Raw genomic sequence first — 27,352 nt, forward strand, 5'->3', positions numbered from 1 at the left:
TTCAAACACTTCACTGCTGAGTACTGCTACAGGGTTTAGCTCTGCTGCCTCCACTATCATCTCCCGGTGGCTTGGTCTTGTCTGTGCTGTGTATACATAAGCACACATGGAGTATGAGACTCACAATGAACTCTTGTAATACTGGCTGTCAGCAGCTGACTCAGAGTCAGGAAAAACATGCTTCAGCAAGAGGTTGTGTCTATAAATATGGCAAAACTAATTATCCCAAGAAGGGTTCCCCTTCCTCTTAAAATCAGCAGTCTATACAGTCGGATATCTCAATGTAAACACATCGCTCCGAATTTCACCAGCTTCACTATCAAGCACTGCGATGGAAGGAAAAGTAGGAATGTCCCTGTTCGAAGCCCCTGCTATAGCAGATACTTAATCCGACACGTGAGAAGTTCTACTGTGGTGTTTTTAAAACAATGAAAGAGAAAAAGTGTGAGGCCTAAAACCATCAACACACCAAAGGTTATAAGATAAATGTTAAATGAGTGTCCCTGTGAGAAATGGAGAAGATAGCTGAAGCTCCCTGCTGTGATCAAGGCCTCCAGTGAAGAGGCCAGGAAAGAAAAGGGGCAGGCAGCTGTAAGAGAGGATGAGGGAGCTGATGCCATCCTGGGTTTGAGAGCAGGAAGGCTTTCCACAAAAACTGCTCTGAATAGTTTAAGTAATCATCTGTCCAATATAGGGCAAGAAAGAGCCCTCGGGACCAGCCAGACCTGGGGAATATGTTAACCACATCTCACAAGCCAGAAGAGCTCAGAAAAACCCTTCCTAGGGCATGCTGTGGTTTTCTCTCTTTTTTTTTTTTTTCCAATTTTACTTCATTATTTCAAATCTGTCTTTAAGTAACTATTTATTTAATCCTTAGACACATCCTTACATCTCATCCAGTTGCCCAGCTTTTCAGAGACAAAAGCAGAGTACTGCATTCATTGAAGTATGGTTGTCGCTCAAATCACTGAACGGGACACCTCCTGCGGTGCCTGGTGCTGCTGCGCAACCCAGCAGTAGTGCAAGGATAATGAGATGCATACACCCTCGTATTTAACGAAGGAGCCTGTGTGAAAGAGATGTCTCCCAGTGAGCACTGCTAGACTGGAGAGCCCTGCAGCACGCAATAGGAGGGTGGAAAGAAATGCTGAATGAGTCATGAGAGAGCAAAGAAGGTTGTGGCAGGCACACGCCCACACTTTTCCATTTCAGCTCAGTGAAGTTTAGCTATGTCCAGGTGATGCTGCTGGAACCCCTGTCCAGAGAGAGAAGTGAGAAAGTCTGAATCAATCAGATTCTAAGAATTGAGCAAAATCCCGTGGCACAGTAAAGGATGGAGAAGTTGTCATCATTTGCACAGGAATAACAAAGGAAGGCGAGTCCAGCAACTTTATCCCAAACAAAGGAATAATAAGGCAAGTTTCACCCAGCAGTGGGGAGAAAATGTTGGGAAAAACGCAGCCGGATGTCCTAGCAGAAAATCCACTGATCTCCCAAACCTTTTCCATGTCCTTGGGTGCAAACACGCTGCCAACTTCTGCAGAGGGAGCCTGCCCTGAGAAAGAGACACAACAAGTGCCATAGCCCAGTCTTTGCAGCAAAGGAGCAACTACTGCTCAACCAACGCAAAACAACAGCCTCAAATGCTCATGCAACGGTGAAGCATCGGCAAAAGCCAAATGGGAGATGAAAAGAAACACGCTCTCGCATCCAAAGCCATCTGTCCCTATTTGCTTGTTCTTGTTGCTTTACAATTTGACCTACTGTTCCAAACCGCAGCTTTTCAGAAATAGCACTGGCTGAAGGCATTATCAGGAAAAATGATCAGCATCAGGTAACCAGTGCAACTGAAAAGTTATTCCCAGGAGGCTGAGGCAGTGATGACAGAAACTGGAAAACCAAAATCCCAGAGAGGGGGAAGCCCGGGCGACTCAGATACATCAGCAAGAAGCAGAAGGACCAACATTCAACACTGCAAGTGAATGTTCTGTTCTGCAAGCAGGTGAGAAGTTTAACAAAGACCATTCCTGTTGTCTGGCATAAACGGTGCATTTCAGGGGACAAACAGCTGTCCTTTCCCTGCCCTCCAGACCGGTGTTGGAGTAGAGGAGACCATAAAAACAAATTGATTCCTAAAATCTGTTTCTGCACCAAATAAACAGCTGGTATTCTCCTGTGAACTGAAAATCCCCTCAACAATTCCCAAACAATTACTGCCTCCCCACCCTGCACAAAGATAAATTCCTCTCCAAGGTAATTTTCAATATCATAAGTAGTCCTGGTAATGGCAATCCCATTAATTTAATATCCTCAGAGACCTCTACCATCTCTCCCTTGAGATTTGAGGTTGAGCTTTTCCACAAAGCATCCATCCTCATTGTTTTTCAGTCTTTTGAGCCCTCAATTTCCTATTAGATTGGCATGTCTTCATCGGCCTGACTAGTTTTATTGTGTACTTTAATAGGTGGTAAGCGAATTACTCCCTTGCAAGGATTTTTGGGTGGGTGGACGAGGGATTCCTCCCAGCACTGCCCAAGCAGCCATGACTTGCCACGTGTCCTCCCCCACCTTGGTGCTCCCTCTCCCTTTGAAATGAAGAAAAAGGAAAACTAGGAAATGCAACAGATGGTCTGAAATCCTCTTCCTGTGAAAACCATCACTACTGCAGCTAGCTTAGGCAATATTTCAAGTATTTCTGCATGTGCCAACAGTGGTATCCATGACTAGGAAAGATGAGGAGACTGCTTGTGAAACTCCCCCGTAGGCACAGTGTTTGCAACAGCCTAGTCCGCTTGTTGAAGGCTCTCTTCTTTTCCCTACTCTAAATCCAATGAGAAAACTAATCTTCTCCAGATTTAAAGCTGACAGGTGGTACATGCATAATTAAAGATGACCTAACAGAGAATGCTCTCATTTCTGGCATATTATCAGACACTTAAGCAAAGCAATTATCAGTAGGCAATCTTTTCTGTCAACAGAGATTGGATGAAACATTTTGCCAGTCAGGAAGATATTGTAATGATTATACATATGTATTTGCAAATACTCCAGCAATGTAACATAGACCTAAATCTCTGTTATCTCGGAGAAATGTCTTCATCGCCTATGGAGGACTGAAGTAACCTCTTCTCACATTTCGATGTTCTCCATGTTCTCTTGCACTATTTCCGTGGACTGACAGTACTACAGGGACTCCACCTTGCTCTTGCTCATGTCAACCTCCTCCTTCAAGCCACCTGCACTCCCTGCAAGTCTGCTGTTCCTTCCCACCTAGTCCTACTGTCCTCTCTAGTTGTGCACACCTTACACCTGCACTAGCTGGTAGCTGGTTTGTCTGTGTCCCAGAAAACTTGTCCTCCCTCTTTCTTACTCAAAGCAAACAAAAATTCAACTTCTCCAACAAAATCCAACCAAGCCTCCCCCAAAAGCCCTCTTCTTCACCTGCAGGGTGCTATGTTGCTCTCTTTTTCTCCTCGTTATAGCTCTTGTGACATGAACATGCGCGGGGAGGAATTCTGGACCTCATATCTCATGATGAACTGTGCCTGTTGTGAACAACCTCATCTTACTCACACATTGTGGACCGTGAGCTGAACAACTTTCTCCTGGGAGCTGTGAAAGTGGAAGAGGTAAGTGGCTAAGCTCTCCCCAGCTTATAGACAGGGCAAGCAGAAGCAAAGATCAGTTGGGAATTTTAAGTGGAATCAACCCAAAAGTCTATGCTAGAACTAGGAACATCTTTCCTGCTTTTTGGTTGAACAAACAGATGGCACTGCCTCCCAAAATAGCAATGTCACCCATGCAGTTTGAGAGAGGCAGAAACTTTTTAACCTAAACTCTTAAAATGCTTCTTTCAAGTAGTGTTTTGCAAAGAATCCAGAAAGCGTTCTATGCCTTTTTTTTTTTTAACTCCTAAGAAGGGATTTTTGAAAAAGGATCTTTTGGGGAGGAAAAGCAGGGAGAACAAAAAACAACTAGGAAAAGGGAAGCCTAAAAAGGTGAGTGGTTTTCTTAAATTTGAGGAAATTAGGATTTTGAGAAGTATTATAAACCGCAATTACATACACACACATGGGACTGCACTTTACCTTATGAAAGACATGCTCTTAGGATACAAAATTGCTTTAATATTGCACTAAGACAAGTGTTTTTTTTTTTAAAAAAAAAGGCTTACGATAATGGATTTTCAAAGCAAAAGTAAAGCTGCTTTTCCCTGAGAATAGGGCTTTAGAGATGGGAAACTTCACAATGCCAGTGGTGTGCTTTTTGCTGCATTTCACAAGATCTCTCATTATTTAAATTCCAATGTATTTATGTCATACATGGATAAACGATCTTATTGTTCAGAACATGTCTTTATATGAACATCTCTGCTGTTAGAACTAGCGTTATTTTGCTCTTTTTTTTTCCCCTCCCCTTACCAAGTCAGAACAAAAGTCTCTTTTACTGCAGTTTTGGGAACTTCATGCAAATGGCAGTTTTTACACATCAATCGTCAGTTTAATAACACTAATGATAAGAGGGGAATTAACGGTAATGGGCTGACTTTTTGGCAAGCAAATCAGAGTTTATAGAGAAGTTCCTGCTATGTCAAACTTTATAGCCCTGTGTTATCAAAAGCACTAGCAGTGAGAATTAAAATTAAGCCATTGACTCATTAGCAAGCTGGGCTTACTGAGCCACAACTTTCCTGCACAAAGATTGATTATTTACAAATCCATTGTACAAGATAGGAAGAGATAGAGATAGTCTTCTGGGACAGCAGGGAGCCATTTACACAATGAAATACATTTGCCAGAGGATACAGATCTGATGGAGCAGGCTCAATATCTCTCTCAGTTGAAGCAATACTGGTCGGTCTCTCAGTCTTCCCTAAAGGCAGAGTTTGGTCATTCCTTCTCCCACTCTACCCGACTCTTGCAATCACAGTACTTTGCAGCATTTAAAGTCCAGTCTTGCATCCATCGCTCCCATGAGCGACCCTGGTGACTTCACAGGTGCTGGTTATAGGTGTTCATGCCGCAGGACCAGGATGGGAAGAGGAAAACAGCATCATATGGATAGCTAGGGCAGCGAGAACAAATAGGTCTTCTGTGGATTGACGGATGACTACAAAGAGCCACATTTTGAAAATGTGGCTCAATCATGACCGCAGGAATGACACTGAATATAAGAAAAGTATTTGCTTTACCAATATGCCAAAAAAAAAAAAAAAAACCCCAAAAAAACCAAAGAAAAAAGTGTCAAAATGCCAGCTTTTGATGCAAAATACCACAGGAGAAGTGAGCGATGGCAGATTTTTAATAATACTACAAAGGAGTGCTTAAGCAGGTACAGTAGCTCCCCATGGCAATGATGGTCTAAGGACAAACTTTACATCTCTTACATCTTAACTCCTCTTTTTACCCAGACAGACAGACACAGCCCTACACCCTGGGCCACTCCAGCCCAGTTCTAATGCAGAAACTATAGATACAAATCACACTTTGCTTCCTCCCACTCACCTTTGGCTATGATCAGGACCTGCCGACCTGCTAATAAATTGCTCTACTATTGAATCCCATCCCATGTAGAGCATCTCATTTTCCACACGTCTCACTACTTTTTCAGGCTGCCTGTAGGTTTGATGTTGTGGTTCCAGCTATGGGCTGTAAGGACTGAATCCTGCGTCCTGACGAGGATGGGCCACTACCATGGAAGCACCTGAACCACAACCTTCCCAGAGTCAGTACCCTTCAGTTTGGCCATATTTCCTGGTTAATGCCCCCACCACTTGACATGGTATTTCCAGGTAAAGAAGTCTATGCTAAGAACTGCTAATTTAACTGTGCTGCATGTCCATCCTCTTGCCATGTGTGGGCTCTGCTGCGAATCAAGCTTTGGAGAGGAGAAATGAAGCCCACTCCCTTATCATTATTTACAGCATGCACTTTCAGTGATGCTTTTCATGAGCAGGCAAGTGGAAAAATATGTTTTAAAGCAGTACAAAGTCTGCTGAAGATTTACAAGAAGCCCCAAGGCAAGTAGGGCTTATTATGCGCTGCAGGAATGAAACACAACATCTTCAGGGAGAAGTTGTTTTATCATCGAGCAGCAGTTTGGGAGAACTGTGGGAGCTGGGCTGTCTTATCCACGAGCAAACTAGGAAATGACAGGAGCTTGTAGGTGTTGTCTGTTTGTAAGGTCAGAGACAGAGAAGCAGTTAAGCCCCGTTTCTGAGGTACTGCCTCTGCGAGGGTGGAGGCAATAGGTCATTACAGAGGAAAAAAAAGGCAAGAAATAACTATTCCACTCAACACCATCACTGTGGCTGGGGGAAGCAAGGCAGCATTAGCAGTGGGTTTGGGTGAGCAACGAGCAAAACAGTATGAGGAACACATATGTATGATGTGTCAGTGCACGCACACTGAAAGTCTCTAGATTTCTGCTGCACTGTTACCATGACATCATGCTCCTAGCTACCCGCATCATGGACCTTGCCATGCTGCCTGAGTGCCTCTCAATCATAGAATAGTTTGAGCTGGAAAGGACCTTTAAAGGTCATCTAGTCCAACCCCCCTGCAAGGAGCAGGGACATCTCCAACTAGATCAGGTTGCTCAGAGCCCCGTCCAACCTGGCCTTGAACGCTTCCAGGGATGGGGCATCAGCCACCTCTCTGGGCCTGTTCCAGTGTTCCACCACCCTCATTGTCAAAAATTTTTTCCTTTTATCAAGTCTGAATCTACCTCCCTCTATTTTAAAACCATTACCCCTTGTCCTATCACAACTGGCCCTGTTTAAGAGTTTCTCCCCGTCTTTCTTATAAGCCCCCTTTAGGTACTGGAAGACTGCTATAAGGTCTCACAGAAGCCTTCTCTGCTCCAGGCTGAACAGCCCCAGCTCTCTCAGCCTGTCCTCATAGGAGAGGTGCTCCAGCCCTCTGATCATCTTTGTGGCCCTCCTCTGGACTCTCTCCAACAGGTCCACGTCCTTCTTATGTTAAGGGCTCCAGAACTGGATGCAGTACTCCAGGTAGGGTCTCATGAGAGCAGAGTAAAGGAGCAGAATCACCTCTCTCGACCTGCTGGCCACGCTTCTTTTGATGCAGTTCAGGATACAATAAGTTTGTGTTTCATGATCTGCTGCTGCTCACCACAATCCAACCCCAGAGACTGCTAGTGAGAATGGTAACAATCTTCCTCTCCTCACAAACCTATGCTAGAATTACCCCATGACCAAAGTCCATCCCAAGAAGCAAGTCCTCAGCGAAATGAAGCAACACATAAAGATCACTGCTTGAGCTGGGAACACATGACTAGATTTTTCCCAAGTTTGAAGAAGTTTGAATTCCTTCTGAAAAACTGGGTGCTGCAGGCTGGTATCCACTCCAAACACCATCTCAAAAAACACTATTACTTCATCATTACATTTGTAATTCAACCAAAAAAAATTTCAAAAAGCATCTGAAGAGCTTTGCATGGTAAATATCAGAAAAACACCGCTTTCCAACCCTGCAGCCAGTTGTTCTATAATATCTTCTGCTTTGTGCTGACAACCTTTTTTTCCTCCAATCATTCAGACACAATGCCTTCAGGTCTGTCTAAGTAATGTGATTTACTGGAGTGGAATTCCCTTGATACCTACTGCAGCACTCAGTGACAGTATCATTTATACTCTACACTGTCATGCCATGACACTGATACATTGGCTTTCATCCCTCATTCAGTGCAGAGGGTGCAATTTCACCTTCCATTGTGCCCTTTCGCAGACTGCGTGTACAAATTCCCTCCATTCATTTCTAATTACAAACCTCTGCTGAAATACTCTCATTAGATTTATATTTCTCACTCCAAAGTGTCAATCTCATTTGAAAATTCCAATTTTCCAGAAGATTCATCCATTAGCAGCAACCTCCAAAGCATTCCTTAACCGAGTGCATTAACAGTGAAGCTGGCAGAGCAGAGATGCACTTAAAATACACCATTACAGCAAATCTCCATTGCTAATGTTTTTGCATTATTTGAGCAATGCAATAATGAGCCTGCGACCGGCCAGCTCCGTTCCTCTGGCAAGAGACAGGCGTGAGCCAGCAGACAACCTCTGTGTCCGGCTCTGCTCCCATCGTGAGGCTGCACCACGTCCCTATGCATCCATCGTGGATGCAGTGGAGCAGTGACAGCCAAGGTGGCTGTTTAAAGGACTCCAGAAACTCCAGAGCCACAGAAAGAGTTTATCACAACTGTAAAAATGCCTGCGTGCAGCTTGTTTGCTGTGGGAAGGTTAAAAAAAAACAAGCTGGGGGTTTCCCGAGGTAGCAGATCTTCTGCTATGCAACCCAACAGGTTGTTAGAGCTCCTCAGCCAAAAATCTCAAGTGGGTTGCTTCAGTCACTTATACTGATCCTAATTTAGTGGCTACATGCAGGACTGTTCCCTTTGGACCACGTACTGAAAACACAACTCCACGGACCCAACAGAGCAGCTCTACAAGCGGTTAAAAGAAACAAAAAGAGATCCGACTACCTCTTCACGAGAAAGCTAAACATCTTAAAAACCTCATCACCATACAAGGGAAAAAAATGAAGAGCCCGGCAGCGGGTACTGATAGTTGCACAAGGCGTCCGATGTGCCATCTCTAAAAATAGCCCGTGTGGCGATACCCCTGGAAAAGACCAGCATGTCTCATCCAGCTGGAAAGTGTGGCAGCAGTGCGTGGCGCGTGAGCACCGTCGCCGCATGACGCACTCTCTCCTGCTGTTATCATCAGAGCCATCAGGTCTGAACTCATCTGCATCGGGTGCAGCAGTATAAAGAAAGGCGGAGGGGGAGAAAAAAAATCCACCTCTACATCTGTACTGAAAAGGGAAAATTCCACAGAAAAAATGACAACAAACATTTACGCTGCTTGTCAGCATCTGGTCACCTACAGGACTGAGACGTGCAGGCGATTATAACAGATGTAATGTAATCCCCTGCAGCAGCCACCAGTGTGGAAACTAATTATTGCTGAAGTTTTGCCCGTTCCCACTTGAAATATTTAAAACCTTGATTACTGCATTAGCTCTCTTGCCTTTTGTACTTTGTATCAAGGCGGGAGCCGGTCCGACAGGCGCGCACAGATGTAAAAGCAGAAACACGCGTTTCAGCAAAAAGGCAAAAGTAAGGCAGCAGCGACAGGCACCGAGCTCCCCTAAGAAGAGGGGGAGGGCTACACCAAGCTAATTTAAAGGGATTTCATATTGCATAACAAAAGACTCACCGCCGACAGTGTGGCTATTGCACAGAAGGAGCGCGTGTGCCTCTAAATGCCTCCAGCACCCCACATCCTCCGCACCACGCGGCGTTACTCAGAGCGAAAACCTATTGTCTTATGCAACCCAGTTCTCAAGACCAACACCCCTGCTACCCTGCCAAGCCTGGAAAACCTGGAAAGGTCACGAAGCGACACGCAAGCGGTAAAGTTCGAGCTGCCACGCAGCAGAAAGCAAGTTTTTAGCCTCTACCTTTGGTTCTGCAGCTCTTGGATAGATGCTCTCTCTACTCATCCATCGCAAGAATGACATCAGACTGAGAAGCTCGACATGCACAGGCACACTCATTCTCTGGAAATGCCACGGCGACTTCATGAGTGAAGCTGGGACAGCACCAAACCTTACACCATGAAGTTACAAATTTCCCTGCACAAGCTGACAACATCTCTCTTTAATGTTTCTCTTGGCCACGAGCGGATATATCAATTAATGTGGTCAGAACAGATTTAGTAGCTCAAGATATCGCAACTAATTTAGCGGATTCCTATCCGGTGCAACTACCTGGAAAAGCTACCAAGACAGCATATTTCAATACTGTCACTCTAAAAACCAAACCAAAAGTATGCCAAAAGTAAACTCTGAAAATTTGTTTCTTGATGCTGACCACATTTATATAGATTTCCTTTTTTTTTTCTTTTTCCTTTTTTTTTTTTTCTTTGACAGAAGATGAAGTTCTGGACCAATAGTTCAAGCTACCTCAATGCAGTTTTGGAGGTCTGATTTTAAAGATCTTTCCGTCCTCTCCAAAGCTGCTTTTTCCAGAGAGGAGAACAATTCTGCTTCCAAAACGCTTTCATCATCACCTCTTATTTATGCACTAAGTAGCAAGCCTAACTCCTTTTTTTTTTTTTTTTAAATAAGAAAATGATGAATTAACATAGCTAGACCACATTGCAAGTAAACTCTACCTCTCCTTGCAGCACAGACCCATTTACAAGCATTTAAGCCTGGGACTCACCTGACAGAGCCGAAGCTGCAGGCGAGCCAGTCATCAGAGCTAAGAGAAGGATTCTGCTTGCTCTACAAATTCTGAAGCATTTGAATCTTATTTTTAGTTGTACACAAAGGGCAATAAATGGAAAATCTTATTGTAACCACTGCTTTTTCATGGCCACCCACACTTCCAACACCTACAGCAAAAGTATATAAACGCAAAAACCCCAGAACTCATGGCTCATCTGAACAAGGGATGCAAACTAGCTAATTGCTGGTACTTTTTTTCCAGTTTGTATTTAGAGTGCCACTATATTCTGTTAAACATCAAGGACAACTGTTCACATGCAGTGCGTATCTACTGTCCAGGATCCTGCTGGCTTTTCATATATTTAATTGTTTAATTGCTTTCTCTCACCTACCTGGTAGAGTCTCTAAGTTAGCTGACCACTGACCAATTTTCAAATGATGAAATGGAGGAGGTGCCTCTCCCCAGTTCTCAGTTTCTCCCCCCACTGCCCAAACTACTAAGGTATAAGGAGTTAATGCTTCGCTTACCTGTGAGAAATTATGCCGATACTCTACCCAGAAACTGGTAGTTAAAAAGAAAAATTCCTTTACACTCATAATAGTAGAAGAACTTCAAACAAATTGCTGTCAAGGACGACCTCACCGTGTTTAAATCCACTTTATTTTAAGTCACTTTGCAAATTACTCTTTAATTTTATACCTATAACTCTGTATCTACTACAATGCCAGTTGACCCTCCTGTCTGTCCTATGCTGGATTCTTTCAGTTTATCAAAAGAAACACAAGCAGGAACCTAATTATAATCCGAAAACCTGCAGAAAGCTAACCCAATTATCTAAGGAAAAAAGAAATAAAGAAAAAGGGTCTGTCTAAAGACCAGACTCAACAAGAGCATAGGTGATGCCATGTCTGGGGGTGGGGAAAGGAGAGTGAAGAATCTAATATCATGAATTACCTTGCTGTCCCTGAAAACCCAAGTTATTATAGCCAGAGAAGCATCCACCACAACACTTTTACTTCTCAACTCTTTGCAAATCATAACAGGAAACATGTCCCGCAAGCTAGCAATCAATATTTCACAAAATAATCTAAGACAAAGTGCCAGCTTCAGAAAAACGTACCTTTACCTGCACTTGCTCATTAACTGCCCGCTAGACCCAATGGCCCATCGCCTTCCCGTAGCCCCTGGCAAGCCGAGCCGGTCGCTCTCAACACACGTCACTGGAATCAGGTGTGTGCTCTTCTGGCCAGGATCTAGGTCGTAGGACCCATGTAGTGAAGGCTGCAGGAGTGCAGGTATCTAAGTATTATGAAAATAAATGGGTCATACACCACTGAGCTAACAACCACACCACCCCCAAGCCGGGCACTGAATGACTGTGCAGGGCTCTGCCAGAGGGAGAGGATAGGCTGAACCAGCAGTGAAAACAAAACTGATGCGGTGAGATGGATTTTACTTTTCACTGGTTTGGGTTACAGAGAAAGTTGATCTTGCCATCACCATCTCTCAGTCTTTTCTTTAAAAAAAAATAATAAAGCAACACGTGGGCAGCTAAGCTGTCCGGTGGAGATGGGCTGGCATCTCGCCCCTCCCGGTAAGGGGAAGTGCCACCAGCCCTGGGCGGAGGGAGGGCTGTGACTCAATCCCTCGGGCTGACACACACACACGCACCCGGGCTGTCACCTGCCGCAGCGAAAAATAAAAGTCCTCGCCACAACACGGCAGCCACGTGGGAAATGCCGAGTAAACAGATCAATGACACCGCGCGCCCACGCGGCTCGTCGCACCACTGGGGTGATGAACAAACAAACCTGTGGTCAACGGTAGCGAAAGGGAGCGGTGCCACAATAATTCAGTTTCATACAGCATGCTGCGCTGCAACAAACACCGCTGTCCTCCTCCATCATACCAGCTAAGCACGCCTAAACACAAACAGGATGCTCCTCCTGGCTGTACAGCCCATGGCTGCTGCGCGTCCCTGGGTGGGGATGCCTCCAGCACGGGGCTCTTCGTCACAAACATCCAGTGAGGGATGTCGGCTCACCACCGACACATGCATGCATGTGCTGCCGCTGTGCATGAAGCTACACCAGCGCTTTTCAGACCATACAGAAAATATTTGTCCAGATACATATTTTAACATTTTTAAAAATTATATATTTTTATATGACTATTTTATATATAAATATACATTTTACTTATACATATACACATATGTATATATAAATAAACATATATATATATTTAATCAACAGATATGTTTGCAGCAAACACTTAAGCAAAAGCCATCTGCAGCCACCCAGGCTGGAGGTGCAGCCTGCCGCGTGTCCAGGGGCACCGACAGTGCTGGGTAGCACTTGATCACGCTGAGGGACTGATGCAATGCCAACAGCGGTCAATGGCTTTATGTATTCTCAACAGGGGGGCAAGCAGGAGTAACCGGACTAATTACTGGCAAAGAAGATTTCCCCTAGATCAAGGGAAAATGCTTCTTGGCCATTGCGAGTGTGACACCCAGGACAGGATGCCACGGGATGCTGTGAAGCTCCTCAGGGCAGGAGATGCTCCATGCAATGGTGCACGAGGTGCAGAGTCCTGCTACGCTCATACCATAAAATGAGTAAGAAAATGCCACCTTCACCATAAAACTGGCACTCCAACAGGAAAATGTACCAGAAAAATCATGAAAACCACATACGGCCAGATCTCACATCAAAATTCTGTAGGATAAAACCACCCATGTTCTCAGCTATGGCCATGGCACTTGGGAAGTGGGTTTGGTATGGAGAGTTAGGAGTGTTTGGTAAGTCAATGTTCAAAGGGATACGACTTCACCTTCTGAAAGCTGATTTCCTTCTTAATCCAGTCAAGTTACCTGACCTTTCAGTGCAGATTCAGAAAAAGACACAACTTCCCAGGCTGTGGTGGTAGGCGGGTGACAGACATTTAATCACCAAAATCTGCATCTTAAAATTTTACATTATCTACATCTGCCTACAGATGGTGGCAGGGTAGATTTCAAGAAATATTTAAAAAATTTTTTTAAATATTCTGAAGAACTCATACCTAGCAAATACAAAATCTGCCTGCAGTGGTTTCTGAGTTTTGGGTTGCTTTTTGTTTTGTTTTTTTTTCATGAACAAAGAGCTTAAAGGCCCTTGCTGAATTCTCAACACTGCATAAGCAGTACAACTTAGGACAATTTATTAGACACAGAATGCCATTGATTGGGATGTTATTTTTGCCGCTCTTAAAGGAAACGACACAAGGGTAAAACAAAGTGAGAAATGTGAGCAGAGCGTGAAAATTGTTAGGAATCGCTGCCTACCTCTGCTGGGATGCCAGCAGCCCTGCCCCAGCATCTGCTCCAAGCCACAGCCACGTCCCCAGCACCTGAGCAAAGCCCTGTCCGTACGCTGCCACCGGCGATCACTCAGTATAACGAAACATGAGCCACTCAGCAAAGAGCACAGCTTCTCCCTAATTCCTGTACTCCCTCGTTGTAACACACGCGGTCTAACCTGCCCGTGATTAATTCACAGGAGACTTGGGTAAATGTTTTTTTTATCTTGACACATGCATCGTAACAGGGTTTTGCAATCTGCTCCGCCAGAACAAGGAAGAAACCTTCTCCTTTGAATTCAAACATCAATGCACATTCTTTTGACGGAGATCACATCAATTCAGCATCCTGGCAGTAATACACAAGCTAAACAGTAAAGGGAAGGAGGGGGAAGGCATACTTGTTTACTAAATACACTGCACCCTGGGAAAAGCAAGAAGAATACGGTTGTTACAGCTGGGTCAGCTTTGTGCAACTGCTCTTTCCGACAGGGATAATTAACAAGGGGAAGTTCACCTCCTTCTATGGGAACTGCTATAACAAGGGAATTGTTACAAAGCAGAGTTTGTTATCACAAAAAGCCAGACAGCAAGAAACACTGCGAAATTAAGTAAGCAATGGACAGCTTGTCCTCATATCTACCTCTGCCAGCATGGATCTGCATCCACACCAGGTGAAACCCCGGCCAACAACCTGCGACATGACACACGTGTTTTCCAGGAGTTAGAGCACTCATCATGTTTTAATAGTTTGGCGTATCTTGAGCATACGATCATATTAAAAAAAGAAAAAATAAGGAAAGCACCTATTTGATGACAGCTCCTATATCCTTACACTGGTACTCAAGTTTATTTGGTCCTCAGATGCATTTTTACTGATGGAAATGGGGACTTCTGATGATCTGCAGCATGAGAAGCAGCAGGACAAAACTTCCTATGCACTTCTTGGACCGAGAGAGGTTTTTTTCCATTTATGTCCGTTCAGTTTCTGGCTGCTTTTTCAAGTTCCCTAAGAAGGATTTCATTTTTAAAGTTAGTTCCTCTGAAAGTGATTTTAAAAGTGAATTTGCAAGATGCCTAATGATAAGCTTTTCAAGCAACAAGAGAAAAGCCTGCAAAAAACTGTGAGTAAGGCTTCCAAACCTCATGGCAATGGTGCTAAGTAGGACTAATGAACAACGTGTTGTTTCTGCTTGCCTAGCTGTTAGAACTCGTATTTTCAAGTTTTCTCCCCTTAAGAGAAGCACTAGAAACAAGTTTCAAGCCAGATCCAAAATTTTGCTGTAGTCGGATGATTCCTGCTATCAAGGTTTGATTAATAACTGTACCACATATTGCCAAGCCTGCCACGAAATGGTAATGCTCTCCCTTTTTCGGAAAGCAAAATCAAACCAACACCTTGTGAGGCTTCTTTGACAGTGAATTCTGTCACTACCCAGCCTTTCTCTGTCACTCTCGCTATTATTTCTGCTGATACTAATCACACCATAAAAAAACGTATCCTCTCTTTAAAAACTGATTTTCCATATGCATTAAAAAACTCTGTCCTCCTTTTACAATAGACTTTTATTGTTTTAAGTAACACTTTGTCACAAATAAAGTACCTCAAATGAAGGTACATTCCTAATATAAACTCTTCAGTTCCAAAATACTCTGATTTTTTAGAAGTAATATTACAAATCAGTTCCTATGATTAAAAATGGTGTTAGCAAGCATTCAGGAAAAAGTGACCAGCAACGAGTGCTCTGGTTGGCTTCACCACCCTGTCCTGAATAATCATTAAACTGTGTTGTATGAGTTTGTTATTGCAGTGAACGAACAAGGGCAGGGATGTGCACAGTGACACACTGTGAACTACAAATTTTTACTATCTCTGGCTCAGGCAGCCTTTGGCTAAGCTGCTCTGTGCCACCATCTGAAAGATAAAAACCTCCTAACCACAATGAGATTTGGTTTTATTTAAAAAATTAATGCAATAAAGTTGTGCTCAAGTCTTTTTCCAAACTTGGCAGCTCTGGGATGTCCCAGTCCCCAGACAGCACAGACCACCACACACATTACATCCTTATAATGGTCCAGAAGCTTCTTCCACCTGCAGATCCATCTCAGGATGAGGGTTAGGATCGCTAACAAGTTAAAAAGGGTCAAACCAATTTCTCTCCTCTAGAACAGCCCCTCCGATCCCCCCCAGTCCTCCCCACCTGGAGTACTGCGTCCAGCTCTGGAGCCCTCGACATAAGAAGGACATGGACCTGTTGCAGTGAGTTCAGAGGAGGGCCACGAAGATGATAAGAGGGCTGGAGCACCTCTCCTATGAGGACAGGCTGAGAGAGCTGGGGCTGTTCAGCCTGAAGAGGAGAAGACTCTGAGGAGACCTCTCTCCTCTGGGGAGACTGGGAGGTCTTCCAGTACCTAAAGGGGGCCTGCAAGAAAGCTGAAGAGGGACTTTTGACAAGGGCATGTAGTGATAGGACAAGGGGTAATGATTTTAAACTAAAAGAGGGTAGATTTAGATGAGACATAAGGAAGAAATTCTTTACTGTAAGGGTGGTGAGGCACTGGAACATGTTGCCCATAGAAGCTGTGGATGCCCCATCCCTGAGAAGTGTTCAAGGCCAGGTGGGACATGGCTTTGAGTGACCTGTTCTGGTGGAAGGTGTCCCTGCCCAGGGCAAGGGAGTTGGAACTAGATGATCTTTAAGGTCCCTTCCAACTCAAACCATTCTATGATTCTCTGATGATTCTATAATTCTCTGAGGGAAGTATTCTGGAAATTCCAAAGGAGGAGGATATGAGTTTTATGATGGGAAAAATACAGGGCTGCCTGCAGTCCTGCTGAGCAGAATGGCCTCCAAACTCACGCAGAGCATGTGCAGCTTCAGCACAGCACACCAAGGTAAGTGTACACACGTTTACCCGGTTGTGGAGAAAAACCAAGCGTAGTTAGGGGGATGGGGTAAGAGAGCTATTTTAAGTACTTCTCACTATGGTTTACTATAGTAGCAGAACACTTAGGAAAGCCCTCAAAACGACAATCACCATTTAGGTTAAAAAAGCAAGTAACTACTTCAGTAACAATTTATTCACCATCTAACAGCAAACCTAATGTTTGCTGTTGAATTACAGCTTTTACAGTATTTTTCTAAAGTATGATGTTTACAGCCTCCACCTTGCCTCCTCAAGATCCTTTTTTTTCTCTTTTTTTTTTTTATATTAATAGAAAGGAATTTGAATAATGACTTACATGTAACTTTTCTAGGTTCTGTGCTGGCTAAAATGTTCTCACGATGCAGGGAACAGGATCAACGGAGAAATTAAAAGGCTGCAGCAATCCATTAAGAAGTGGCCCTCCAAAGCTCTGTAGGGCAATGTTCTGGCAACTCAGTCAATAGCAACCTACAACAAAATAAAGGCAGGCATTAAAAAATTCAAGCACTGAATCTTCACAAAACCCCTCTTTCCCCCACACTCTTCAAATTCTAAAAACAGGTTAGAGGCCTTTTTTTTTTTTTAAACACAGAAGGCCTTTACGTCAAACATGAAAATCACATTATGTCTATTACATACTTCCTCTTACCTTTAGGTTGTAAACACCTTACAACAAAGACTATGTTTTTCTTGCATTTGTATAGCACCCAGACATATGAGGCCCCTGAGAAGAACTACAGAACAGACAAACTAACACTTCTGTGATTATTCTACCAGATCATACTGCAGGTATGTGCATACTCATGCACACATACTAAGAAATCCTTCACAATGAGGGTGGTGAGGCACTGGAACAGGTTGCCCAAAGAAGCTGTGGATGCCCCATCCCTGGAAGTGTTCAAGGTCAGGCTGGACAGAGCTTTCAGCAACCTGATCCAGTAAAAGATGTCCCTGCCCAGGACAGGGGGGGTTGGACTAGATGAGCTCTAAAGGTGCCTCCCAACACAAACCATTCTGTGGTTCTGTGAAACTGTGCATCACAGCCCAAATGTGTTCCCACAAAACCAGCAAAATTATCTAACAGACTTTGAATAACAATTAATACTGGCCTTTGTCAAAGCTTCAGTTTGATTTTATCCAGGAAATTAAGTTAGGAAAATCAAATTTGTTCTTCTGTTTCCACTTTATTCTGGGGAGCTTCAGCAAAGAAACACCGTCAGTGTGGTTCGGTATCCCCAGGTTAATGCAAAGTGTGTCATATTCCTCCATCCACTCTAACGCTAAGCTACCTATGACACCAGTCCACGTCAAGAGAAAATTGGAGAGGGAGTAAAAGGTTCATGTGCCCACAACAAATTCATCGTGCTGCCTCCACTGTGCAAGAGGTCTGGGGCTCAGTCCCCGGAGGAGAGGCACTTTGGGATGGGGAGGGCTGCTGAGAGCAGAGCTGGGGCCAAGGGGCTGGAAGCGGGGGTGAACCACCCAGCACCCAAGTCCCAGCATCCCCGTACAGCCCAGATCCCACTCAACACCCAGTCCCAGCTGACTCTGAAAAGGCTTCCTCCATCTACCAAGGAAGTGGTCATGCTCTGAAGTGGCTGGGGAGAAGGGTGGGAAGGAAACACTTGTGCAAGGAGAAGTAATTAGTTTTAAGTTAGAGGGATTTTCAAATTTAAGTTTTCAAGTTGCCAGTGCCCAACACTTTACTGTTTTCCTGCAAAAAAAAAAAAAAAATCTGAATGCTTAACTAGTGTTTACTTGAATAACGTTGGAGAATCAGGAGTGGAAAGGAAGAGGATTTTCTTTTGAACAGATGGGGACAGCAGCAGTACAAGCAGTGGCATGTATCTGTCTGCTCAGGATCACTGCAAGGGCAGTACCTGCAGAATTACCACAACCTAAAGCTAAACAAAGACGGAGGTGAGGGAGAGGAAAATAAACCTCAGAAGTTTAGATTTTTTTTAAAACTACTATTATTTTTCTGAAACCTGCAAAATGAACTCTTCAGTAAAAACTGCTGCTTTCTCAAGAAATGTCTCCTGACTCCATAAAAAACCCAAAAACTAACACAAAGCAGTGCAAATGAAAGAGGTTTGGTTGTTGGTCTTTACAAATATGCAGTTCCTGGTAAAAAAAGTCCAACACTTGTTGAGCACTGATGTTACAGCATTTTACTCCAAGCCTTGTAGAGAACAGGATCACTTATGAAGAGTAGGTTATTTCTTCTGGATGGCACCCTCCTAGATGATTTACCAACAGATGCTCAAAATACTGCTACCTTTAAGGTATGGGTACTTGAAAAGAATCATGAGGCCACCCTAGGAACACAATGCTTGTGTCTCTTTAGTTTATACAGTTTTCTCCAACTGGGCATAACATTCACTGATAGACTGTAAGAGGACCAAGTATTTATGGTCGCAAATATACATTATCTAAATTGCCTATAAAACTAAAAATATAAACTCCAAATCTGTTCAGTCATAAATCACCGGTAGAACAAAAATAACTGTTGCTTACTCAACGGCCAAAGGAATAAAACCAGGGAAGGCTCTGTTTTTTCAAGGACAAGTTAGTTTTCTGAGCTCAAACTGCACTTGCTACAGCATATCAGAAGGAAAGGAGAATAAACAGAAGTGGGGAACAGGGAAACAAGAAAAAAAATGAGGGGAGGAAGAATCTCAGTGCTATGCTTTTCTGAGAAGGTGTGATTGATGTTCACTGCTGTAGAAAGCATGAGGCTGCATCCCAAACATTTCATTCCCTTCTGCAAATGTCTCACTCTGTATCTTGCCCCATGTTCCCTAGATATTCTTGCCCTACGCGGGATGATCCAGCCAGCATCAGGTTTTACACATGATCTGAAACATGAAAGCAGGAATCTCTCTGCCCAGGGGTCAGCTTAGGGTAGAATGAAACCTAACCCCCCGCCTACGCTCAACACGAGGGCTTCTTCATGCTTTCCATTCGATAAAAGAACTTTCTTTCTGAAACAGGAAAATTATTAAAAGCAGAACTGTTGCTACAGCTGTAAACTTACAAGGAACACAGGAAAACTGAGCTTATTCAAAAATGAAGAGCCAATGGTGCATCTACTGAGGAGGAGTCTCAGTATTTTAACAAGCTGACCAGTCAGGTTTAGAGCATGGGAAGAGCTGGATCCTAGGCAGGGGAAGATGCACTCTCCACTCCATGGCTTGCTCATATCAAGGTCTCAGCTGTCAGCACAGACCTACATATGTGGACAACCAGTTACAGGATCATGAGAGGTCACAAACCCATTGCTCATCTTGAAGACCCAGTTCCTGGAGCCATGGGAGGTGCAAGGAACCTATATTTTAAAAAGAGGCATCCTCCTTCACACCTGCATAGAAAGACAGAAAAATAACAATAGTCCAAAACAGACAGTATAAACTTTTTGTTTTTTCCCCAAGCTGACATTGTTTAACAACCTCTTCTACATTTTTTAACCAGGTTACCCTTTTTTCCCTTTTCTGAGGGCTTCTAGTACTGTTTGCTGGCTGAAGTTAGCACAGAAGAATGCAAACGTAAAGGAGAATGCACCAGACACCACAACTGGCAGAAGGAAGAAGGAAGCTAAAAAAGTATTTACTTCAAGAAAACATATTCCAGCTTGGATTTCTGGAGGATGCATTTCAAAGCGAGGTTTTGTTGTTAATGTAAAATAATGACAGCTTTGATGCTTAGGAGGAAAAAAACTGCTATGTTCCTCAGTTTGCAATGAACAAACCAAGAAATGATTTGAGAAGAGCATGATGAATGTACCTGGGGATCACTCCGGTTAGCATGAAAGATGTTTCAAACACAGCAAACCGTGTAATCATGCTCAAGAAAACCAGAGAAGTTGGGCAGACAATGAGGGAGGCGAGCAAAAAATACAAAGTGGGGTTAGCAAACAGACCAATGTTCACAGTGGGTGCGTAAAATTAGAGTCAAGTAAAATGAACCCACACGATGAGTTGGTGAGCTTCTCACAGATACAAACAGGAGAAAAAAAAAATTAAGGAAGGCTGCGCACCAGCAAGCAGGAAGAAGTGAGCACAGATGTGCAAACAGAGCTGGTGTTTTCTGAAGCGACACCTCACTTGGTGGAGTGCAACGCTAACACAAACGTGTGCAGAAATTTGTCCCAGTGATGTCAAGGATCCCAGTCTGTTACATGCAATACCATCACAGATTATCTTTATGTTTGGTGTGGTTTTGAGTGAAGCCAAAGAATATTTCTTTCTGGTTGAAACAGCTTCATTGGAACACTTGTAACTTGCAACTGCTTGAAGGATCGCCTGAGGCTGAGAAGGCATTTGCAGTGCTCCTGACATCTAGTACAGGATCTCTCATTGAAATTTAGAAATTAAACCCCAGATAATATCAATACCTATGTCAGAAAAGATGCACAGCCTGGCTTCACTATCAGTGCATTTAATTTCCTACTAATAACCTGCTCGGTTCTTCCAAAGAGAAGCAATGCGCTCATCCATCACTCCTGCTTGTGCTCACGTGCACTGTTCGGCCAGAGGCAGCCAGAAACAGGAGTCCGAAGGGCACAGCAGCTTCTTTCCCAGTGCTCAGAGGGGGGATGCAGAAGACCACCACAACCAAGGAGGTGTGGACCAGAAGCAAGGAGGTCTACCCACCCAGGATGAAGAGGACCGGCTCTGCGGTGTGTCTCTATCTGGGCAAGTGGTGCCAACAGTCAGCGGAGATGAGATTGAGCTGTTTGTTCAGATAATGGCAAAACCACGTGAGGAATCAGTCTGGCTAGAAACCACGACTGAAGTTGTCAGGAGAAGCAGCAAGATAACCGTCGCTGACTGACTGAAGGGGAAGGCAGCTGCTGCTGCTGCCCTGCGCTGGCCAGGAAAGTGCTCCAGGGTCTGCAAACTGGATTTTCCCCAACTACGCTTAACAGCACCAACTGGGCTTAAATGGAAAACCCTCAGAGAAGCTGGCAGATGTGCATGGGGGAAATTTTCCACCCCCTCTTGGCAACGCAGTTGACTCTGTGACACATCAACCAGGCTGGGCTAGGAGAGGTGGGAGACTAGTTCAAGAGTATCACTGCAGGAACCTGTAAATCTTTTAATGTCAAATCCAAATGACTTTATCACTGGAATACACTCAATTTTAAAAATAAAGACACAGTTTCTTATATCTTCTTACTGTATCTTGTGGTATGACTAATGAAAGAATGGGTAGATGTAAAAGGAAAGTTAATATACGCTGTGAAAGACCCCCACATACCAATATTACCAAATGACACAACCTGAATATTTATGCCCCACGCAGTAAAACCAATACACAGCAAAAGTCACGCCTGATATTTTGTTCCAGATCCGATGAAAAGTCAGACACCTGGCATATTTCTCCTTAAGTACTAGAGATTTTGGTTAATACACACACACAAACAGGAGAAAATAAGTTGGTCCAGTGACAAGGATGAAATCACTGTCCTGGAGCCTGCCCTCTTGGAAGACAACACTGGATTAGCCAGCGCTGGTTCTCTCGGGTAAGGATGCTTCCCAGGGCTGCACGAAATGAAGCAAGCTCACTGGCTTTATGCTCCAGGACTCCTGCCCGAACGCACGTGAACCACAAGAACGCATGCCTGCCCTGCTGAAATGCTCCCATATTGATTGATTATCACAGTCAGACTTTTACTGCTGATTTCTTTTAAAAATGCAAATCAAGAAAACAGTTAACATACAGAACGAAAGAACGGGCCACAGTCAACCACAAAAACTCCCCATAAGGTTCAGCATGTGGGAAACAGATAAGTAAACACTGTAAAAGATGAACAATATTTAAGTATTAACAAAAATTGTTTTTTTTTTTTTTGGGAAGGTTTATCTGGAATCTCTACTGGTTTTCCTCCAAGCTCTAATACAAAAATAACTACATCTAACTGTGACTGGGAGAGATGGCAGCAGCTCAACATTGCTCCTTTTTTCCCTCTGTACTCAGAAAAAACCCCTACCGTCTCACAACGTCAGACAAACTAATTTTCAGGTAATTTCAGAGCAGGGTGAAGTCAGCGATGCATTTGCCAGTTCAGAAAGTTCAGTCAGTGGTCTCATTTTCATCAGCCTGTGAAATGAGGATATACGTCTGCAACATGAGGGCAGGAGAAATAGAGCCTTTCTCAGAGCTGTGGAGCTGATTCCCCAGGCTCCAGCATGAAGTGAAGGAATTATCCTTTAGCTCATGTAAATGCTGAACGCAACAGTTGTGCATCAAACTATGAAGAGGGAGCCCATGCTGATGGAGGCACGCGTCTACCACGAGCCTGCGCGAGCTGTGGTGGGGCTGAGAGTGGGCCAACGCTGCACCTCCTGCGAAGGAGCTGCCTCTTTGCTTCTCCATTTTCACCTTCACACCAAGCAGGGGAAAGTTGAAAGACCTGAAAATGTTTTGTCAGTTATCTTCACTGGTCGTAACAAAACAGAAAAAGAGAAAGGCAGAATTGTGATGGGAAAGAGCTTCAAAAATACGTTCCCTGTTTAACAAGAAAAGCCAGAGAGGCCACGCACAGTAATGCTGAGAAAAAGGAAATGGTACTTCATTTTAGCCAGAGTCATAAATCTTACCAGCGAGCCTCTAACGGCAAAACGGTGAGCAGGGGAATTTTTATACACAGATAATTAGTTGCGAGCTGATACTGGGTTTACTGTGCTGTGCACTCCGCGTGTGCAGTGCATTCTCAACCTGCAAAACACCCCGTGAGGTTCTGGCTGCCTTGCTGCCACTGGCTTCACTGGGAGGTGGAGGGCTGAAACTCCCAGAAACCCTTATTAAAAAAAAAAAAAAAAAAGGTGGAGATGGATATTTCTGCTCCACAGAAATCTTTCTGAGGTGAATCCAGAAAGATTTTTTCAATGGGGAAAATGCACCATGCTTATAAAATCAGCCCCTCTGCTACAGGGGAGACAGACTAACAAGACACCTTGTCCCACCATTAGCACCCTCGTTTTCTGGGGTACGGACACTGCTCAGAGATCCTGCAGAGCAGGCATTTCAGTCAGGGAAAAGGCCGACCCACTGAAGAAGAGAAAGAGAATGTGGTCGAGGAAATTCATCAGCCAGAAGCAGCTGTGGAGCTTTCCTCACAAGGACTAAAGTCAATAGGGTGTTCCCACCACCTCTGCTGGGAACAAGGCTGCCCATCTACCAGCGCTTGTTCCTCGACATCTTGCTCTGTTTCAGAGCAGGGCCAGGGACTTCCACTAGTGACAGACGTGGATTCACCACATCAACCAATCAGACCGCACTTCCAGTCAAAGAAAAGCTGCTTTTCGGTTTCTAGATGAGAGGGTATCCAGGGGACATATGCCAGCAGCACGCTGGGCACGCAAGGTGCTGGCAAGCACCGCCGGCACTTCTGACGCTACCTCAGAAGGGACCAATTTCGTCTAGAACAGGTCTGGAAGCCTTGATCCCCAAAGATGCTCAAGCTAAGAGAATGGCCTGGAGTTAATAGCAGCTTGCTGCTCTAAGGCTGGCCCAGAGATGCCTTGGTGAGCAAGGAGAGCCCACCTCGTTCGCACCAGGAGCTCTGAGGCTATGGTCCCCACAGGCTGCCCTGGTGCTCCTAATTACTTCTTGCCCATTCTCTTTTTTACCCCCAATGTGGTGCAAAAGGGCAGATACATCCCATTGCTCGACTGCACTCCCCTGTTGGTCCAAAAGAGCTGGAGGTAGGTTCAGGCTACGGGGGTAAGCAGATCAGCTCCACCATCCCCACAAGCTTCGTCTGCACGGGGTTAAGCAGCAGCTCTCTTGTCCAAGGCTCAGTTCCCTTGCTATCATATGTTAAACAGAAAGACCAATCTGTATTTACTGTGCTGAACTACAATTACGGGGTTTTTTTTTTTAATCATTCAGCCTAATGGTATGCAGCTGTCACAGAAATCTTTGAACACATCGCTGGCTCTCTTTGAGCTGATTAACTAGATAAGGAACCATAGCCAAAAGACATGAAAAGATGGGTCCAAATTTCAAACTCTCAGCTGAGCAAAGAATTTCATTCAAAGGACTGTACAAAATGGACGGGGGGTGTGGGGAGGAAAGTTCACAACACAAACGAAGGTTTTGTTTACTACTGATATAAACAGTTGAAATACTCTCTGTCACTCAGTTTGAGAGTCAATGCACACCAGCCTCAAAGCAGTGCTGACGGGTATTACAGCTGCCACACCAATCTGTGTGAATGCCAATACTTGTGTCAGTTTTTTTCTGGACTGGAATTGAGGGAGAACCTACCAACAAATCTAACTTTACACTGAAGAAACCTCCTTGTGATATTGAAGAGCTCCAAGACCACAGACACTTCACCCAAACTGCTCAAGGCATTTCTTCAGATAGCACAGTATTTTTTTTTTAATTCAAGACAGCTCTGTGTATTTGCTTTTATTTCTAGCATTATGTTTACTATTCCAATCAGAGCATTCTGTAATCTTGTCTAAATGTTTTATTATTAATTGCTGCCCCCCCATCCCCCAAATAATTATTCTCAGGAGAGGTAAACATTTCAACACGAGTTACTTCAGTTAAAGCCATGAATATGCATTATTTATTTATTTAGATAAACAGTAATTAAGAAAAATCACCCAGACTGTCTTCTCTTTGAAACAAGCAGCTACTTCACCAGCCTTGCCATGGGAATTGCAAGTCCCTTAAACACATATATTACTTTGTCCTCCACCGTGATTTACATTTGCAGGCCCCAGATCATGCAACATCTGCTAGGAAAGCTGTCCTTGCGTTTTCCATGGCCATGCAACAAGTCCAAAGCATCCAGACTCACTCTCAAGGTTGAGCAGCAGGTACTCAGATGCCAGGAGAGAAGAAAGCAACAACTTTTTGGGTGCAGGACAAGGACCAGAATGCTGCTATCTATCACCAAATATGCTGATTTTTAAGGTTTTTTTTTGCAGCAAGACCACGTCTACTAACATCAAAACGCTCATGACCTCCCTCTGCTCTCTCTCCACGGACAGAGGGCTATGTCCTTACAAACCAAGGGGCCGTCACCACCATGGCCTCCTCGTGCTAAGCTGGGAAGTAACCAGCTCCAAACCAATGAATGCTTGGTGCCAGAGCAGTCCGATGACCCCATGTGCCGTACAGATATAACCCATGCGTTGGGTAATAAGCAGTTGAGTGATACCACTCAACTCCCTTGGACTTCTTCCTCCTTGCTATTGCACAACCTCAAATATCACAACATCTTGTCCTGCCTAATACTTACACCAACTTCTACCACACGCCGTGACAGAATCAGGCAGCACCACAGACAATGAAGCCACTTACAAAGACCTCATTTTTTTAAACCAAAAAATCAAGACACATTAGACAGTCCTGACATGGTTGATCATCCAGCCTACAGATCACACCGGTGCTGCAAGACAGGACTCAAAATGTCAACCAACGACAAAGGGATTTTCGCAGATCTAAAATTGTTAGGTAAATAGATAAAACTGTGGTCTGGGCTTTGTTTCAGTTTTCAGAGCTAATTTCCGGCCACCGTTCAGAGAAATGCTTTGCATTTCCATTTCTGACTCACCCGTTTTAACAAGTGCGCTCGCTGGAATTACTAAGCATGGGATCTGATCAAAACATTTCGCTTTCTGAATCAAAGTGCTTTTCAATTTTATTGATGCGAACTTATCTATAAACTTAACGTGGTGACCGACAACACTGGTGGCGTGCGGGTATGGTCCAGGCATTCGATGCAACGGGTTAGAGCAGACCTCTCTCCCACTAGGGATTCCACCAAGGTATGAGGATGCCTCCCAAATTCTGCACAGCCGCCCAGAGCATGGTGAAATTGGTCTCTCGCATCCCGATCACAAAATGATACACGCTCCCAGACACACGTTTAACTGTTGAGTATGAATGAAAAGCATTCCTGAAAAGAATCTGTTACGAAACCGAAAATCGGAGACCGCTGCAGCGCTGTGCCTAAGTTGAGTCATCAGTTCCCTTTACAACCTAATAATTGACACTGCCTTGATCAGAATGACTGATCTGAATGCTGCTTTGTGTTTGTGTGTTTTTTGTTGGTTTTTTTTTTTAATGAAAAAAATAGATTTCTTATGTAAACAAGCCGCCTGTCCAGGAGTGTTTGTATTTGCCAAATCACGAGAAACATTTATAAAAAACCGATGTCGCTCTCCTCAGTCAACTTGGTACAATCTGCATCAGACTGTACTACAAAGAAACCAAAACTGGGTCTTGTTACGGAAAAAATACGCTGCCAACTCTCAGTGGAAGCACTGATTTTATTGCATTTTCTTGGGATTAAGTGCTGCAAAGATTGTTAGAGAGTTCCCTCCTTCCCCTGAGGGATCTCTCCCCCAAAGGAAATCCTCGGAATTTCAGAGCTGCTTTTCTCCCCTCTTCCTGTGCTCTTCCAAAATGAAGTACCTTCTGGGAAGAGACAAATAGGAGAAGAATCAAGGTTCAGTAAACCTCAGAACACGCTGATTTCCCACCTTTCAACACCGGTACTCCGATAACGGAGTCATTCCGCTCCTGATGCTTTCAACAAACAAACACTCCCACGCTCTTGCATCCCTCAGGTCACACCTCCCCAAAACGATTCATTTATTATTTTCACATCTTCTAAACAGGGAAAGATCAAGTAAGGCTGCAACTGCCTCTAGCGGTGTTTTCTGAAGAAAAAGTGACACAAAACAGGGTGGTTGCTACTACGAGGATAAGGGTGATGCAAGACAGTCATACGATGTCTTCTGCCAGGGAATGTACTCTGGAATAGTAACATCGTTAGGGAAAAAAAGAATAAACTAAAGGG

The 27,352-nt window shown here is 44.1% G+C and overlaps 1 protein-coding gene across 3 annotated transcripts in view; it reads right to left on the reverse strand.

Annotated features, from left to right (window-relative positions):
- Positions 1-27,352, reverse strand: part of BACH2 (BACH transcriptional regulator 2) — a 190,011-nt gene that overhangs the window by 66,070 nt on the left and 96,589 nt on the right. For 2 of the 3 annotated variants that reach the window (XR_015257977.1, XR_015257976.1), the window contains exon 4: positions 26,800-26,967. The gene's annotated coding sequence lies outside the window, so the exon portion shown is untranslated. Of the gene's footprint in view, positions 1-16,840; positions 16,993-26,799; positions 26,968-27,352 lie in introns of those variants that run through there. The other variant, XM_086743288.1, reaches the window with a different exon arrangement.

This window comes from Chlamydotis macqueenii, chromosome 3 (assembly GCF_036417535.1).
Source record: "Chlamydotis macqueenii isolate bChlMac1 chromosome 3, bChlMac1.mat, whole genome shotgun sequence".
Lineage (NCBI taxonomy): Eukaryota > Metazoa > Chordata > Aves > Otidiformes > Otididae > Chlamydotis > Chlamydotis macqueenii.